At 35.4% G+C, this 17263-nt stretch overlaps 1 protein-coding gene across 4 annotated transcripts in view; it reads right to left on the bottom strand.

Moving 5' to 3' along the window:
• LOC115217116 overlaps positions 1 to 17263 on the bottom strand; it is a 175808-nt gene that overhangs the window by 142229 nt on the left and 16316 nt on the right. For all 4 annotated transcript variants that reach the window (XM_029786718.2, XM_029786717.2, XM_029786716.2 and 1 more), the window contains exon 2: positions 5049 to 5144. The gene's annotated coding sequence lies outside the window, so the exon portion shown is untranslated. The remainder of the gene's footprint in view (positions 1 to 5048; positions 5145 to 17263) is intronic.

The raw sequence follows: 17263 nt of genomic DNA on the forward strand, positions 1-17263 counted from the left end.
CTTGTTCTTGGTGACACTCATATAGGCTTTGTGGTAAAAAAAAAAAGAAATAGGAGTCAGGATTTTTAGATAATATGAAGCCAAATAAGGACAAGTATCACTACAACACTAACGAAAACAAAAAAATTGCCGATGAGGGATAAGGGGGGGCTCACAAAGGGATTTAAAACAATGAAGGAATGTCTGGTTTAACAGTGTAGTTTAGATAAGACCTTCTCAACTAGGAAGGAGGATAGTTCTGATCAGATGCTTTTTAGCTTAGTTCTTTAAGCAACACAAATTGATTCCTGGCCAGTATTGTAGTAAGACAGTAAACCCATTATATATTTCTTTACTACCCACAAGGGCTAAACATAGAGGGGACAAACAAGGACAGACAAAGGGATTAAGTCAATTACATCGACCCCAGTGCGAAACTGGTACTTTATTTATCGACCCAGAAAGGATGAAAGGCAAAGTCGACCTCAGCGGAATTTGAACTCAGAACGTAACGACAGACGAAATACCACTAAGCATTTCGCCCGGCGCACTAACGTGTCTGCCAGTAAACCCATTATAACACAGCAACACCTGTAGAAATTCAAGATTGTTGGAAGTTCTAAAGAGGACAAAAAAAAAATTACATAATTTTTTTTCTTTTTTTTCCTCACTATGAACAGTTGCATTGTCAAGAGTCTGCACTCGACACGGGTAGGACAGAAGGTGCAGTTTTCTGAAAATTATAGTCTGTTCTATATACTTATCCCTTTCAAATGAAAACTTGTCAATTATTTTTATCATTACGTCAAGAAATGAATGCAATCTAGAAAGAGTGATACAAAGCTGTCTCTGAGAAAACACTGATTCATATCTCTTTGCCATTCCACTAAATGGCTATGTTATTAAAATTATTATTGAAAGACAGTGTCTCATGATGCCAATTTCATTATTTCCATATGCATAATACTAAATCGCATGTGTCTTTTTCTGTTTGTGACTACTGCAATTATAGCAAAAAAAAGTTTATTGTGGCACTGAAATGTTTTTACTAACGTAACTTTTGAAACAACCCCTTTTGCCTAAAATAACTTCCAGTATTTCGTTTTGGGATTTGGTTTGCAAGATTCTTTATATGAGTTTGTGTGTTGAAGCATATTCTGTTGTGTCTGGGGAGAGTAATTTTCTTTTTGTGCCTAATTATGTAACACACTCACCGGTAAAATTTCCATTTTACTTATTTTTATTGTCCTAAAATTTTCGTTGCATCTTGCAACCTTTTCAATAGTTTTGACTCTCAAAACCTATTGAAAAGGTTGCAAGACACAACGAAAATTTTAGGAAGATAAAAATAAGAAATAAGTGGAAATTTTACTGGTGAGTGTTTTATCTAATAAGGCGTAAAAAGAAAATGACTCTCCCCAGACACAACAGAATAACTTCCAGTACATTTCTGGGTTCTAGAACACTTAAAACAAGAATTTTGTTCCTTACTATACTAATGCTGTAAAATAACTTCTCTTTATCAATAGACACTGACAATACACAGACAAAACAGACACATCAAACACATGCGCATTAATAGCAAACACATATACATCAATTTGTAGATAAGTAACTAGCATTATGTGAACGAACACTATTATTTCATATGAAATTTCTCAAGAAAGAAACTGAAAAATTGTAAGCTTGAGAGGAGGGAGTGAACTAATTCTTCCAATGTGTGTGTGTGTGTGGGGGGGGTTATGAGGCCATGTTGCAAATCACATCAATAACTAAATGAGAGCAACAGCATTATCATGGTTGGTGACTTCAATAAATTTGTGCAGCACCATAATGGCTACTTAGGAATAGATGGTTATGGTTCTTCTAGGAATGCAGCAAGGGTTAAGGCTTTTGGGAGTTCTGTGGAACAAATGAGCTAACCATTTGCAGACACAAACTGCTTGATCACCTTCCAATCAAGTGAACAGGCAAGCCAGGTAGATTTCACTCTCACTAGGAAAAGGGAAAGACAGGTGGCCGTATATATGAATTCCTTCCTTGATAATGAATTTACCAGAATTCATTGGTTACTGATTAGAGATTAAAAACTACATGTAGAAACCACACCAAATCAGACTGGAACCTGGTGCAGCTCTCCAGCTCCAGTCAAACCTGCTAACCCATGCAAGCATGGAGCGCAGGTGATGATGATGATGATGGACTGAGAGTCAGTGGCCATTCTGAAACATCTTCCTGCCAGAGCTTCTCTAGATGATACATTATGATGAAAAGGAGGCAGAAGCCCTATATAACATAGAAGAAAACTGGGAGGGTTTCTACAACAGAATCTATTGAAAGCTAGGGACCAGTTTTGTGGCAGGAGCAATGTAGCAGCCAAACATAAGGTAACATGGTGCAAGAGGATGATTGCTACATAAGGAAGAGCTGTGCACTCAAAATTAGTGGAACTTGTGGAAGAGGAAGACGAAGGAAGACATAGGACAAAGTGTTAGAGGTTGTCTAGAAGATGTTGTGGCTCACAGAGAAAGCAAAGGACAATAGTGATTGGGGGTATGCAGTGCTGCAGAAGACCTGGTCACTTCTGGTTAAATGCACCCATGTAATAATAATATGATATATATGTGTGTGTGTGTGTGTTTGTATCCTGCCAAGCCTATTGTTGCAGACACCCTTTTGTACCCCTGGCCTTCCCATCTCATCTACCTGTTGACCATTCTCCCCCTTTTACTCATCTCTCCATTCACTTCAATCATCTCCTTCCTCTAGCACTCATACCCCTCTCTCTCTCTCTATCTTCTCACCATCTATGAAGCTCAGACTACGAGTGGTCATCTCATCACCCCCACTTCACACCACCCTCATCCTTCACAAGATCTATGTATGAAAAACGAGCAGCCAACTTTTGCCAGAGCAGCCAACTGGCTTCCGTGCAGGTGGCACATAAAAGGGCACCATTTGAACGTGATCATTACCAATGTCGCCTTACTGGCACCTGTGCCGGTGGCATGTGTAAAAAGATTCGAGCAAGGTCGTTGCCAGTACCGCCTGACTGGCCCCTGTGCCGGTGGCACGTAAAAAGCACCCACTACACTCTCGGAGTGGTTGGCATTAGGAAGGGCATCCAGCTGTAGAAACTCTGCCAAATTAAGATTGGAGCCTGGTGCAGCCATCTGGTTCACCAGCCCTCAGTCAAAATCGTCCAACCCATGCTAGCATGGAAAGCGAACGTTAAACGATGATGATGATATCAGCCATGACCAACAACATGCATTATTTTTCTTTTTCTTTTTCATACAATATATCTTAGACTGCAAAGACCAACGTACCCCTTTATTTAAGACAGAAATTTGGTTTAAAGGTGTAGAATATTTTTCTATTATTATAACTGAATGAATTAACAAATACCTAATGATATAATCAAACCATATTAAACAACTAAAGATAATTACTTGTGTAATTTACTGTATCATTTTAGTAGTTTGATCATCAATTAGTAATTCTATAATATTGTAATTTTCAAAGAATCTTCTATGCAATGTCATCCATTAGCTGATAAATGAATGTCTACCTTGACTTTAATGCTGTACATTAATGGTATTTTCAAATAACTACCTGAGATTTTATTTACACTTACATATTAGCAAGTCAACTATGCTAATAAGCAGTTTTAATTATACTTATTATCTAATAATAAAGCAACCAAATTGTAGTAGCAACCAATATAAAATATGGCTTGAGTTACTTATACACATCTCTCTCTCGTTTTTCTCTCCCCCTCTTCCACCACCCCCACTACAATTTCATTATAATTCACCAATGAAAATGAAAAGATTTAAATTATTTCATATTTCAGTTTGCAGAAATTATTATTATAAGATATTGGAAAGAAACTAAAATGCTAGGAATTATGTAAATCAAATTAAAAATAAATATAATTAAAAATGAAAAATTTCGCTTCAAAAGGTAGCTGGAAATGTAAAAAATAACTATTCATAGTTCTTTCTTAGCATTTCACTAATTATATACAAATCTCAGCAGACAATCAGTTTGCTTTTAAAAGGTATGATTAAAAACAACCCAGATTAAATCTTGAATATTAAAAAAATTAACATCATTATCATCAACATTATTATTATTATTTTTAAGGTGGCAAGCTTATATTGAGGTAATATTTTCCATATATTTACAAGGCAGTGAGCTGGCAGAATCGTTAGCATTCCAGGCAAAATGTTCAACAGCATTTTGTCTGTGGTTATATTCTGGGATCAAACTCCACTGAGGTAGATTTTACCTTTCATCCTTTTGAATTCTACAAAATAAGTACCAGCTGATCACTGGGGTCGATGCAATCGACTTAGCCCTTCCCCAAAATTGCTGGCCTTGTGCCAAAATTTGAAACCATTATTACTATTATATTTAGCTACAGGCTGTGTAGTAAAGATGCTGGCTTCATGGCAAGTGTCTTCTATTGTAGCCCCAGGTCAACCAAGAGGCTTTCGTGTGTGTGTGTGGGGGGTCTTTGTCTTGTTATTACATGATGGTCGTAAAGAGGCAGCACTGTCACACAAGCAATACCAATCTTCTGTAAAAGACATGTTTGGTCATGGGGAAAATAGTACCTTGCTTGGAAATAAGTGAGGGTTGGCAACAGGAAGGACATCTGGCTGTGAAAATTTGCCTCAACAAATTCTACTCCTGAGCCAAGCAAGTGTAAAAAAAAGTGAACAGTAAACAACAATTATTACTGTTGTTGTTGTTATTATTATTATTATTATTAAGGTGGTGAGTTGGCAGAGTTGTTAGCACGTTGGACAAAACGCTTAGCAGCATTTTGTTCATTTTTACATTCTAAGTTCAAAGTCCACCAAAGTCAGTTTTGCCTTACATTCTTTTGGTGTCAATGAAATGAGCACCATTTGAGCACAGGAACCAATGTAATTAACATTTTCCCTTCCACCAAAATTTCAGGCCTTGTGCCTATAGTAAAAAGTCTTCTTCTTATTATTATTATTATCATTACATAAGAACATGGAATAGATTATATAGAATAAAGAAAAACATCTCACCTAGAAACAAGCTCACTTTGAAGAGGTTGAAAATCTATAAACGACTTCAACTGTCCATAATTTATAAACAATGATTTTTTTTTTTTTACTTCAGATCTGAAATATATGAAAATGAATTCCAATTAGAATCTTTGTATTTTCTTTTTTTCAATTCAAAATCTATTTCAAGGTTATTAAGAATTATTTAAAAACTGGAGTCATCGAAAATACTATTCTAATTATGGTTTGTATTTGTATGTTATACTCCGAAAGGAAACAAAACATGTTTTCTTATGTTTTAATAAAAAAAAACATTTTCTAGAACAAAATTTTTTTTCTTTTAGTTTACTTTTTTTTATTTTTTTAATATTTTAGATGATAACAGATCTAATCCCATTCAATTAGCGTTCAAATCTATCGCTAGTAAAAGCAAATTTTTTACCTTGCAAATTTCATTCTCACTTCACATCTAATTGTTCAAAACGCCCATATTATAACCCAAATATTCTGTTTTATGTTCAAATTGGCTACATCCAGCTTCTCACACCTACCCCTACAATGTCATTCTAAAGCATACATCATCAGAATATTGAAGCAATGAGATTAATGCATAATTAACTGAAAACAATGTTAACGAACAAGCATTAATTTGACAGAGTGATCCCAATGCTAAAAGGTTAAAAACTTCACTCTTTTACTTGTTTCAGTCATTTGACTGTGGCCATGCTGGAGCACCGTCTTTAGTCGAGCAAATCAACCCCAGGACTTATTCTTTGGAAGCCTAGTACTTATTCTATCGGTCTCTTTTTGCTTAACCGCTAAGTTACAGGGGTGTAAACACAACACCATCAGTTGTCAAACAATGTTGGGGGAACAAACACAGACACGCAAACATACTGGCACGCGCACACACACACACACACACACACATTTACGACGGGCTTCTTTCAATTTCCGTCTATCAAATCCATTCACAAGGCTTTGGTCAGCCCGAGGCTATAGTAGAAGACACTTGCCCAAGGTGCCACGCAGTGGGGCTGAACCTGGAACCATGTGGTTGGTAAGCAAGCTACTTACCACACAGCCACTCCTACGTCTATGGAACAAATCTGAAGACTTGAAATCCAACAAAAAAAAAAAGGAATTGAGTAAAAAAGGCAGAAGATGAGAGACAAAGAAAGAGAAGAAATAAAAGAGAAGGCCTAAGATAAACCCAACAGGAAAAGACCAAAATGACAGAGTACAAATGCCTAAGTATCATCATTATCATCATTGTTTAATGTCCGTCTTCCATGGATGCATGGGTAGGACGGCTGACAGGAGCTGGCCAGGCAGAAGTCTACTCCATGCAACTGTCCGTTTTGGCAGGGTTTTTACAGCTGGATGCCTTTCCTAACACCAACCACTCTGCAGAGTGGACTTAGTGCTTTTTACGTGGCACTAGCAGAGGCAAGCTTAGTTTTGGCATGATTTTCACAGCTGGATGCCCTTCCAAATGCCAACCACTTTACAGTGGTATTAATGCCAGTAAAGAAAAGAAGTGTGGTGAATTGTTCGAATGCGGAACAGTGAGCAAAATATCAAGAAACTCGAGGAACAAACTCAAAGATGGCGAAAAAAATATGAAATGAGAAACAGTTGTGTAATTTGATAAATATTCAAAGAAGAAGGTCACATCAGAGACAATTTGGTGCTCAAATGAAACAAGAGAACAAAACAAGTTGCAGACTTAAGAGAAATGGACAGATCCTATCCTCACTGACATTCTCTGAAATTTAGAAATGAGCACCAAAACTGTCACCAGGTCAATAGTAAAATACAATTTCCTCTTCTGCAACCTGACCTTCATGGAATGAAACTACTTTTTTTGATACAAAGAATGAGGATGTTAATAATTTTAGGAAAAAAGATATTAAAAATTGTAATCATAGGCACAGGAGTGGCCTGTGTGGTAGGTAGCTTGCTTACCAACCACATCATTCCAGGTTCAGTCCCACTGTGTGACACCTTGGGCAAGTGTCTTCTACTATAGCCTTGGGCTGACCAAAGCCTTGTGAGTGGATTTGGTAGACGGAAACTGAAAGAAGCCCGTCATATATATGTATATATATATATATATATATATATATATATAGATATATATATATATATATATATATATGTATATGTATATATATATATACACACACGTGTGTGTGTGTGTGTGTGTGTGTGTGTGTGTGTGTGTGTGTGTATGTTTACATGTCTGTGTTTGTCCCCACCCCAACATTGCTTGACAACCGATGCTGGTGTGTTTACGTCCCCATGACTTAGCAGTTCGGCAAAAGACACCAATAGAATAAGTACTAGGCTTCCAAAGAATAAGTCCTGGGGCCGATTTGCTCGACTAAAGATGGTGCTCCAGCATAGCCGCAGTCAAATGACTGAAACAAGTAAAAGAGTAAGAGTAAAAAGTATACTTCTTTTTTTTTTTTTTCATTTGGTACAAAAGTTACTAAACCAGAAGGGTGTTTTAAGAATTCATAGACAGACATAGTATTCTATTTTGGCAATTATTCCTTTTAGCAGAAAATTTTTAAACTTTTCTGTTTTTAATGGTTCTTATATTTTTGTTTTGAACATTAGATTCAAAATGTGTAAAAAAAATTTTTTTAATTAATTCCTTTTTTTTAATCAAAAACTGAACAAGGGTTAGAGGATTTACAGCTGAAGTATTTTTTCCCCTTTTAATAACTATTTCATTTGCATTTGAATTAATTACACTGTCATCCTTAATAAATTGAAACTGAAACACTTGAAATTTTCAGAAAGTGAAACAACAAATGCTTTCAAATGCAAAAACATTTACACTTTTCTAAAAATGAAACAAAATATTTTTGTGAAAAAGACCAAAAAAGAAAGAAAAAAAAACAATACTGCAGCTTTACACCATTTAACTCTTATCAGTTTCTGTCACTTTTTTAAAAATAAATTCTGAATCTGACATTCAAAACATAAAAATCTAAAGACTAATTTTAAAAAAATAAAGAGCATCATAAAAAAAAATTAGGAGATGGGGTAAAAATATTCAACATTAAGCCTAATGAGTGCATCTATTTTGACTCTGTACCCAGCAATATGGTCAGCTAAGTTGAAAATCATTGGTAACAGTACTTCCAAATTGAAAATGTTTACCTTAGTATGGACACAAAACAAGAAATGATTTTCATACCACATACACTGAACTATATAAAAAATATATAAATGAACAGACACATGCACTTATAGAAAACACAGTGCCCCATAAATGTCAACAGAACTACAAGACAAGGCCTCCAACATCAGTCAATGTAATTTTCCTACAAGAAATGAACTCGCTGGTGAACATAGAACTCCATGAGAAAATAGAGACATCATAATTCATCTAAGAAATGTGTCACCAACAACGATCTCATATTTGTCGTCATGACCTGATTTTGTGAAATAAGAGTTACGCTCTTATTTCACAATAACAAAACTGGATGGTACAATAATGTAGACCATGTTGAAGAACAATGAACCCAGCTTTGAAGTAAAGAATCTATGCAAATAGTTTTACTGTCTTGCACAGAGAGGTGGTTTCAAATGTCTTTTACAAATCAGGAACACTTGTTTCTCAACAATATTTAATTGACACATATGTCAAGGTTGGATAATGTCATTAACAATCTGCAAGGAACCCGGAATCTCAACTGCATACTGAACAACATAATGCACACTTGTAATTAACACCTTACAGGTAGAGAAGGCCAGAATCTATTATATTGTTACTAACACTATAAGTTGTGTAAATCTTAATTTTTCAATAACCTCAATACATTGTCTGGCTTATTATCATCATAAAACTCACCTACATTTTGAAACAAATGTTATCAAGATGAATAAATTTATACATCAAACTAACAAAAAATACGTAAAACATGGAATTTCGAAGTCTTTATTTTCAAAGATATTTATTAGTCAAATTTAACTATGAATTTGTTTTCAAATATTACGTGGCCTACTAACCTCCTTCAATATTAAGTTTCAATGATAAAAAATATGAACTGCAAAAGTCAATAAAATGTGAAATAATCAAAGTCCTGCCACCAGAGCCGTACTATTCATTTCTCTAACATCAACAATTACTCCAGGCAGCCTTATCTGTTTAGCTGTCACAAGTTAACAACACTGTCAATTCGACAAATGCTCTAAGCAAGTGTGGAGTTCATACAAACCAGTGATTCACAACCAGAGTCCATATGGTCTTTGGGGGGGGGGGGCCCACGTAAGATTCTGTGGCTAAAATTTATTGGCAACAAAATTGCTTATACCTCTACAATACACAAAATATTTAACAATTTTTTTAATACAATCCCTATATAATGTTTAATTAGTAAAATATAATAGGATTTTTTAAACGTCAAATGGTCAGGAGTAACCTCAATAAAATAGGAATCAAAGGGATCTATAGGTAAAAATATTGTTGGAACCCCTAGAAAAGCATTGTGTGAAATTCCTCCTCCATCCATCTAAAAACCAAATGTTTCAATGACTACCTGTTTTCCGAAAATAAATTTAAAAATTCAAATTATTATCTTCCTTTATGTATAAAATATTTTTTCTAAATGAAAATCAACAAGTTATATTATGATTATTTAAAGAACTTGTAATCGAAAAGGCACTTTTGTATTTATTTTGTGTGTGTTTTTAATTGAAGTTGGGATATTATTTTACTTTTTATTTAAAAAGCAAAACATTTTTATGATACACTAATCATCATCATCATCCTTTAATGTCTGTTATCCATGCTGGCATAGGTTGGACAGTTAAAAGTGATGTGGGCAATATTTGAACTCAGAATGTACAGAGCCGGAAGAAATGCTCAAAGAATCTCTTTCAATGCTTCCGTCAGCTCATCGCCAGAGTTTGCAATATTTACACACTAGTGCTAGGCTCTTGTCTCTCTTTTCCCTCTTACTTCTAAGATTGTATGACCATATGTTGGCAGTTTCAGAGTTTTATATCACAACATATCAAAAAAGCTACACACAAATAAGATTATTACCAACATTGAGAACAAGCTGACTCCATGTCTTTTAAGGCAAGATATGTATAAACTATGTGGAGTCAGAGTCGGAAACAATTAAGGGGTAGCAGGAGACGGGGGTCAGTAAAATAGACCACAATCACTTAATTACATAGAGGAGTTGGAGGTGCCAATAGAAGAGGAGTCAGAATCAAAGTTTTTTGTTTCGACTCCACAGCCTGGAATGAACCATTACCAATTAAATATTATTAAAAAAGAAATTATAAACATCATCATTGTTTAATGTTCATCTTCCAGGCTGGCATGGCTTGGATGGTTCTATAGGAAATGATGAGCCAAGAAGACTGTGCCAAGCTCCAGTGTCTGCCTTGGTATGATTTCAACAATAAATATATGCTGGGGTACCTTAGAAGCGACAAGCGTCTATGAAAGGAAGATGGTTACAAATAACCTTTAATAGGATTATAATAGCTGTGCACATTCATTTCAAACTAAGGAATGAATAGCAGAAATGCTTGGAAAAATACATGCCTTTACCAAGCTAGGAAATACTTTTAATTTAGATGCACAGATATCAACTAGAAATGGAAGACAAGCACTTCTGCTTCTTTTGTATACTGAAATTCTAGCAGCAAAATTATGGGTAGTGTGTCTCTGAGATATGTAAAAAAAAAAAATTTTCGACTTGAAATATTTTGCATAAAAAAGGTCCAGAAAGTAATCACTGTTACAACTAAAGAAAATTTGTTTTACCAACACTCTAGTAGTGACAATCCTATTTTTAATGCAAACATACCGTTCTAATGTTTTAAGAATTTGAATATGCGGTCCTCATTTTAAACATATATTTAAGTAGCTTTGTTGAAGAAGATTTGAATAAGTCTGTTTGAAGTTTATCAAGGACAAAGAAGACTTACCACATACAATAATGATTATAATTTCTATATAACAACTGTAAGATTTTAATAAGTAAACAAAGCTACAAAGGAATTTCACACAAATTCTCAACAAAGAAATATGGTTGGAGCCTTAAAAATGGTAGCAATGTTTGCAGAAAGTCAAGACTAACAAAGGAATGGATTTGAAAAGTTGCAGCAACTAGTGTGTCTTGTAGTTGTGTACAAATAATATAATTGTATTGCTCACATTTAAAATAAAATTTTGTCCTACTTAACAAAAAACTAGGCAATAAAGACAAAAACAGCATTTTTTTTTTATTAGTTACAAGGGTTCAGAGACAATGAGACAGTACAAAGGACACCATACAACATGAGTGGGTCACGTAAAAATTTATAAAAAGAAAATGAGATAAGAACAATACCCATCCTTAAGGGTGACAGCTACCTAAAGTCACACAAGAAACTCACAGATTCTGAATCATGTTGACCACTCAGGTGTCATCTCCCAGCATTTGGGTGCATGTTAAGTTCAAGTCCATTCACTTAGGCCATATTCACTACTCTCATTCAGCTTTCAATAAATTCACTGATACACAAACCAACAAACTACTAAAACAACACCTTACAACATATATGCAATGATCGCCGTCTCTCCCTGTCTTTCACTCAGACTGCTACTATTTATAGTCATTCGGTCAAGTCTATTCTTGCAGGGGGGTGTCGTGGCTCTCACCACAACAGTACCATATTCTCCATCTTCACTAACTCTAACCAAACTGAAATGGAATAATCTACGATAGCCAGACCAGACAGTTCCACAAGAATGGCTTTGAACTAACTTGCAAGACATGCTTACTGCTACAGATTTGAACCAAGTTAACAACAGCAGCAAGACACAGCTATTCCCTTTCTTTTCAAAGCTGCCTTGAAATCACTGCAAGTCCCTCATAAATGTAGCAAGACATGCATGCTGTTAGAAATTTGAACTAGTTAACAACAGCTGCAAGACACACCTATTTCCTATCTTCAGCAAAATAATCCTTATAAAAAAGCAAAATCTTCCTTCTGTAATCAGAAAAAAAATGGTTTTTCTCATGCCTTTATATCACTCTCCAATGTTCTGTTCAGAACAAAACTTTTTTCTTTTTAATAAAGCTCTCTCTACAGCTACCTTTAAACAACCATGTTGTTCTATAGAACATTCCATGGCTTGATGCAATTCCACCCAGCAAACTGAAACAGCAGCAGTCCAGTTTTGATTCAGCTCTTCTAAGAGCTTTTCTCCGCTTAAGGTGTGTGACAATATCCATCAAGCATTCTATATAGTTTGAGCAACATTCAGAAATTCAATTTCAACCAACAGTCAAGAGTTTACAAACTTTGCCTCTAAAAAAAAAAAAAACAATCACGTCTTCAAGAACCAACTATAACTCAGCAAGCCTTCTTTATCCCTTTCGCTACTGTATTTATTTTGAGATGCTCTGTGTTTCTTTCAATTATTTTAAACATAAAAAAGAATGTAGTAAAATAACTTCGTTATCATTAAGCTAGTGTTAGGAACGTAAATTGTGACTAAGGTTTGGTGGAATATTTTCATTCAAAACTTATGAAAACAAGACATTTTACCACAGAGCCAGAGCCGGTTTTGGCCAGGTTAGTAACAAAAGGGTTATACTACTATTCTCAGCAATCTGTTTATTTAGAAAATTTCTCTACCTATTTCACTAACAAAAACTATTAGACTTTTAACAAGCTCTGTCCCTCTGATATGAATGAACGTTACTCATTGATGGAAAATAGTACCAGGATTAATTTTTACCATCTCTCAGCATTTGCATATCACTTCCCACAAAGCATCTACAACTTTGACAATAAGCTCATTTTATAATGTATGAGCAAAACGCCTACCGTCCAATGGACGGTACTGAATCATATCTGCAATCAGTGTTTTCTTTTCATTAAAAAATAATTAAGCATGCCTTTATTTCAATAAAATTTTTGGTTTTGTTAAACAAAGTTAAGGCAAAAAAAAAAACTTCTTGAGAAACCAAATAGTCTTTCCTTCCTTCATGCCAGGTTTGGAGAAAATATCTCTTTTGCATCTTACATTTTTGGTATCTTCAATATACTGCATTTTGTGGCATTATTTCAAGCCAGTCGGCTTTTTTGGTGCAAAACTGCACATGCATTTTTCTTGCATACACATAGTATTGATCGCAACAGCTGATGTACTTGCGCATACAAATGCACGTTCCCACGGCTTTATTGATCGCATTCTCACCTGGAATCGATTTTTGTAATTTTTTCAAGACTTATACACGCCCTGATACCATCGGTGTCAACATATCAAATTTAAGCACAATCGGACAGAATGGATTTTATATAATGTATTACTCTGACATATGACAATGTACAGGTAGTTTTCAAATGTAAACGAACAAGTGAACAGTTTCTCACCTGATGCTTAGTGTTTATCACACACAAGTTTGCTTTTCTGTTTATTATCTTTTAACTGTATATTTTTCAATTTTCTATTTGTAAATGTAATAGAATATTTAATTTCATCTTCAAAACCATATCAGATTCTTCTGAATTGTATATTTTTGTCTACTGAGTTTGCTAAAACTCATAGATTAGCTTTGTAGAATTGTTTTCCAAATAAGATATAACCACATCATCATCATCGTTTAACGTCCACTTTCCATGCTAGCATGGGTTGGATGATTTTGACTGATGGCTGGCGAACCAGACGGCTGCACCAGGCTCCAATCTTGATCTGGCAGCGTTTCTACAACCGGATGCCCTTCCTAACGCCAACAACTCCAAGATAAAAAAACCCACCTTGGTAAAAAAATTTTTAAAGTTGAAAATATTTTTTTCCAGTGCAGGCATGCCATCACCACATAAAAGCAACCAACACACTCTGTAAAGTGGTTGATGTTAGGAAGGACATCCAGCCACAGAAACCATGCCAAAACAAACAATTGGTGCTGGAGAGCAGCCCTCTGGCTTGCCAGTTCCTGTCATACCATCCAACTCATGCCAGCATAGAGAACAGCTGTTAAATGATGATAATGAAAAGTCAGTATCAAATTTACTTGAATTCTTCCTTATTTATTAAGCATGCTACCTTACCACTGCAAATATTCTACACGTTCAGTACAAGGTGTAGGGATTAATACTTATTGACAGTGGACATTGGAGTTTTGTGGAGAATACGACTTATTAGGGACGTGCAATAAGCCTTCAAGTATGATTCTATTCTACGAAGGGGAGGAAGACTGTGACTCAATGTGAGGGGTTTGAATCAAATAGGAATATGATAGTGTTTATAACAGAGTGATCACCATTGAAATCGGTTGGAGGGAGCAGATTAGGGATCAGGCAGAAGTAATTAATTAAGAAGAGTTTGAGATACGACAGATAGAGGTGTCCATTAATAATATTGATTTTGCACCAATTTGTAAATAAAGATCCAAACACCATTACATAGCCATCCCATTAATTAACACACACTATCAGATGTGCATATATGCATACACACACACACACACACACACACAAGAATATGTTCCTGGTCAAGCATGCATCCAATTAAAGAAAGTCATGCATGCATACACATAAACATATATATATAAAAAAAAACTCATACATACATTGAGTGTGTGTGTGTGTGTGTGTGAGTGTACATACGCAAACATATATAGGCACATAGATGCAAATACATATGCATGCATAAACAGAAATTATTTTCAAAAGAAATAATTTAATATCCCATTTAATTATTCAAACACACACATTTAGAAAAGTTTGTTACAGAAAGTTTCAAACGTAAAAAGCACATCTGATTGTTCACACGCTTCAATATTGTATGTCGTATATTTACGCAACTGCTGACATGTTATCGCAAAATGCAACTGATAACAACTGGAATCAGCACTTGAAGAAAAGATTAGCGAGGGAAAAATAGAAGGAAACCAATGTGAATGAAGGAAAAAAAAAACTATTAGATGCTAAATGGTAAGCAGATTGTGAGTGTTGGTTAACTAGAGCAGAAGAGCTCAAGCCAGAAGGAGTGGCCCAAAGATTTCAAAATGAAACCAACGGGCAAGTCAATGTTAGAAGAGATGCTATGAGGTGTAGAATGCAGGAAACTTCAATCAAAAGAATGAAAATCAACACAAAAACAGAAAAAGATGATGTAAGGCTGGAAGAATGAGTAACAAAAAAAATCAAGAATATTCTGTTATTCTTTTACTTGTTTCAGGCATTTGACCGTGGCCATGCTGGAGCACCACAAGAACAAAGTGGTTAAGTCAATTACATCGACTACAGTGCGTAACTGGTAATTTATCGACCTCGAAAGGATGAAAGGCAAAGTCAACCTCAGCAGAATTTGAACTCAGAACGCAACGGCAGACGAAATACCGCTAAGCATTTCGCCTGGCATGCTAACAATTCTGCCAGCTTGCCGCTGTGGTGAGCTTCTTACCACACAGCCTCTCCTGCGCCTGTATAACTGTTTCAGGAATGCTTCCAATTCAACATACAAATGAAGAAAACATGAAGCAACATTACTGTGGAGATAGAAACAACTTCTATCACTACTGCATGGCCACGAATATCACATTTGAATGACTTACAAACAGATACTTTAATAACTGCAGCTATAAAGTCGAACTGCTGCCTTCTGCTTGACGAGAATTTCCATAGAACTCGAAATCCCTAACGTCAGATCCCAATAATCCCTATTATGATTATTACGATAGTGTAGGTGCAGCCAAAGGAGCATGATCAAGAAATTCACTCTGCACACATATGGATTTAGGTTCAATCTCATTGTACAGCACCTTCAGCAAATGTCCTTACTATAGCCCTGAGCTTTACAGTGGCTTAGCTGATCGTTTAAATAATGTTGTACCAAGACCCCAGAGTTCAAGTTGGGAGTGCAGTTATTCTCCCATCTTCATCTGAAGAATCTCCAAGAAACATGTGCAAATACTATTGTGATACATTGGCTAGGAGTAGAAAAACACAATACATCTGATGTTTCCCTTACTATGACATGCAATCCAAACTGGCCAGGAACTAAGGATAACTTATTTCAGGGACAAAATTCCTCACATAGACCAGACCCAACAGCAAGATGTTTTCAGTCAGAACTAAGAGAACTTTCAGATAGTATTACAAAAAGCAGGGTCTTTGTAAAGCACTGAATGATGATGATGATGAATTTCAGAAAAGGTTTCCCACATTCTCATATCTTAGTAATAGTGCATTCAGACAACAAGTTCAGAGACCTGTTGCAAATAAATAAAGTTGTCTATGCTGAAATTCTTGACACAGAAGCTGAATTTTGCTTCATGATATTATAAAAAAAAAGTACGATACATGGACTCAGTGATGAACAAAATGTGAGAGTATACTGCATGGAGAATGGACATAACCAAAAGAAGTTTCCAAAGTATTTCAACAAGAAACAGGAACAAAAGAATGGTTATCTATTTTCTTACAAACAAGGTTCAAGGACACAGTAGTGTAAGAGACTACAAAAGAAAAGAAGGGGCCTACACATTCAAGAGATGTTGATTAACTGAAAGCTTAAAGGGCTGAATAACACAGACCAGAGGAAAATAAGACAATGGTAGTAAGTTCCGGAGAGCAGCATTTGAAGGAAAAGAAGCTAATAGAATAAAAGGACTTGTGACTAACGAGAAGGTCAATAGAGAAACGATGCACCTGGGAAGAGAAGCAGGTGAAACATTAAACAACTTCATTACTTACATTTGACGGATATTTGTCCTAATCTTGTTTGTTAACACATTTCAGCTGATATACCTTCCAGCCTCCATCAAGTGTCTTGGGGAAATTTCAAACCTGGGTTCTCATTCATAAGGTATTTTTCCATGTTATTACTGTTATCATTATTATTATTATTATTATTATTATTCAGGTCACTGCCTGGAGTTGAACTCAGAATCTTGGGGTTAGTAGCCCACACTCTTAATCACTATGCTATATGCCCAATAATAATAATAATAACATTGAAAAATACCTTAGGGATGAGAACCCAGATTCAAAATTTCCCCAAGACACCTGATGAAGGCTGGAGGGTATATCAGCCGAAATGTGTTAACAACAAACAAGATAAGGACAAATATGCACCAAATGTAAATAATGTACGTAATTCCTCATCTCTTAAATATAGAACTGTATTAAACATCTTGATTGACCAGAAAGTTCATCAGAGCAATGAGCATGGAAACACTCGTAGAAAAGACACAACGAAT

Source organism: Octopus sinensis, linkage group LG11, assembly GCF_006345805.1.
Source record: "Octopus sinensis linkage group LG11, ASM634580v1, whole genome shotgun sequence".
NCBI classification, from domain to species: Eukaryota; Metazoa; Mollusca; class Cephalopoda; order Octopoda; family Octopodidae; genus Octopus; species Octopus sinensis.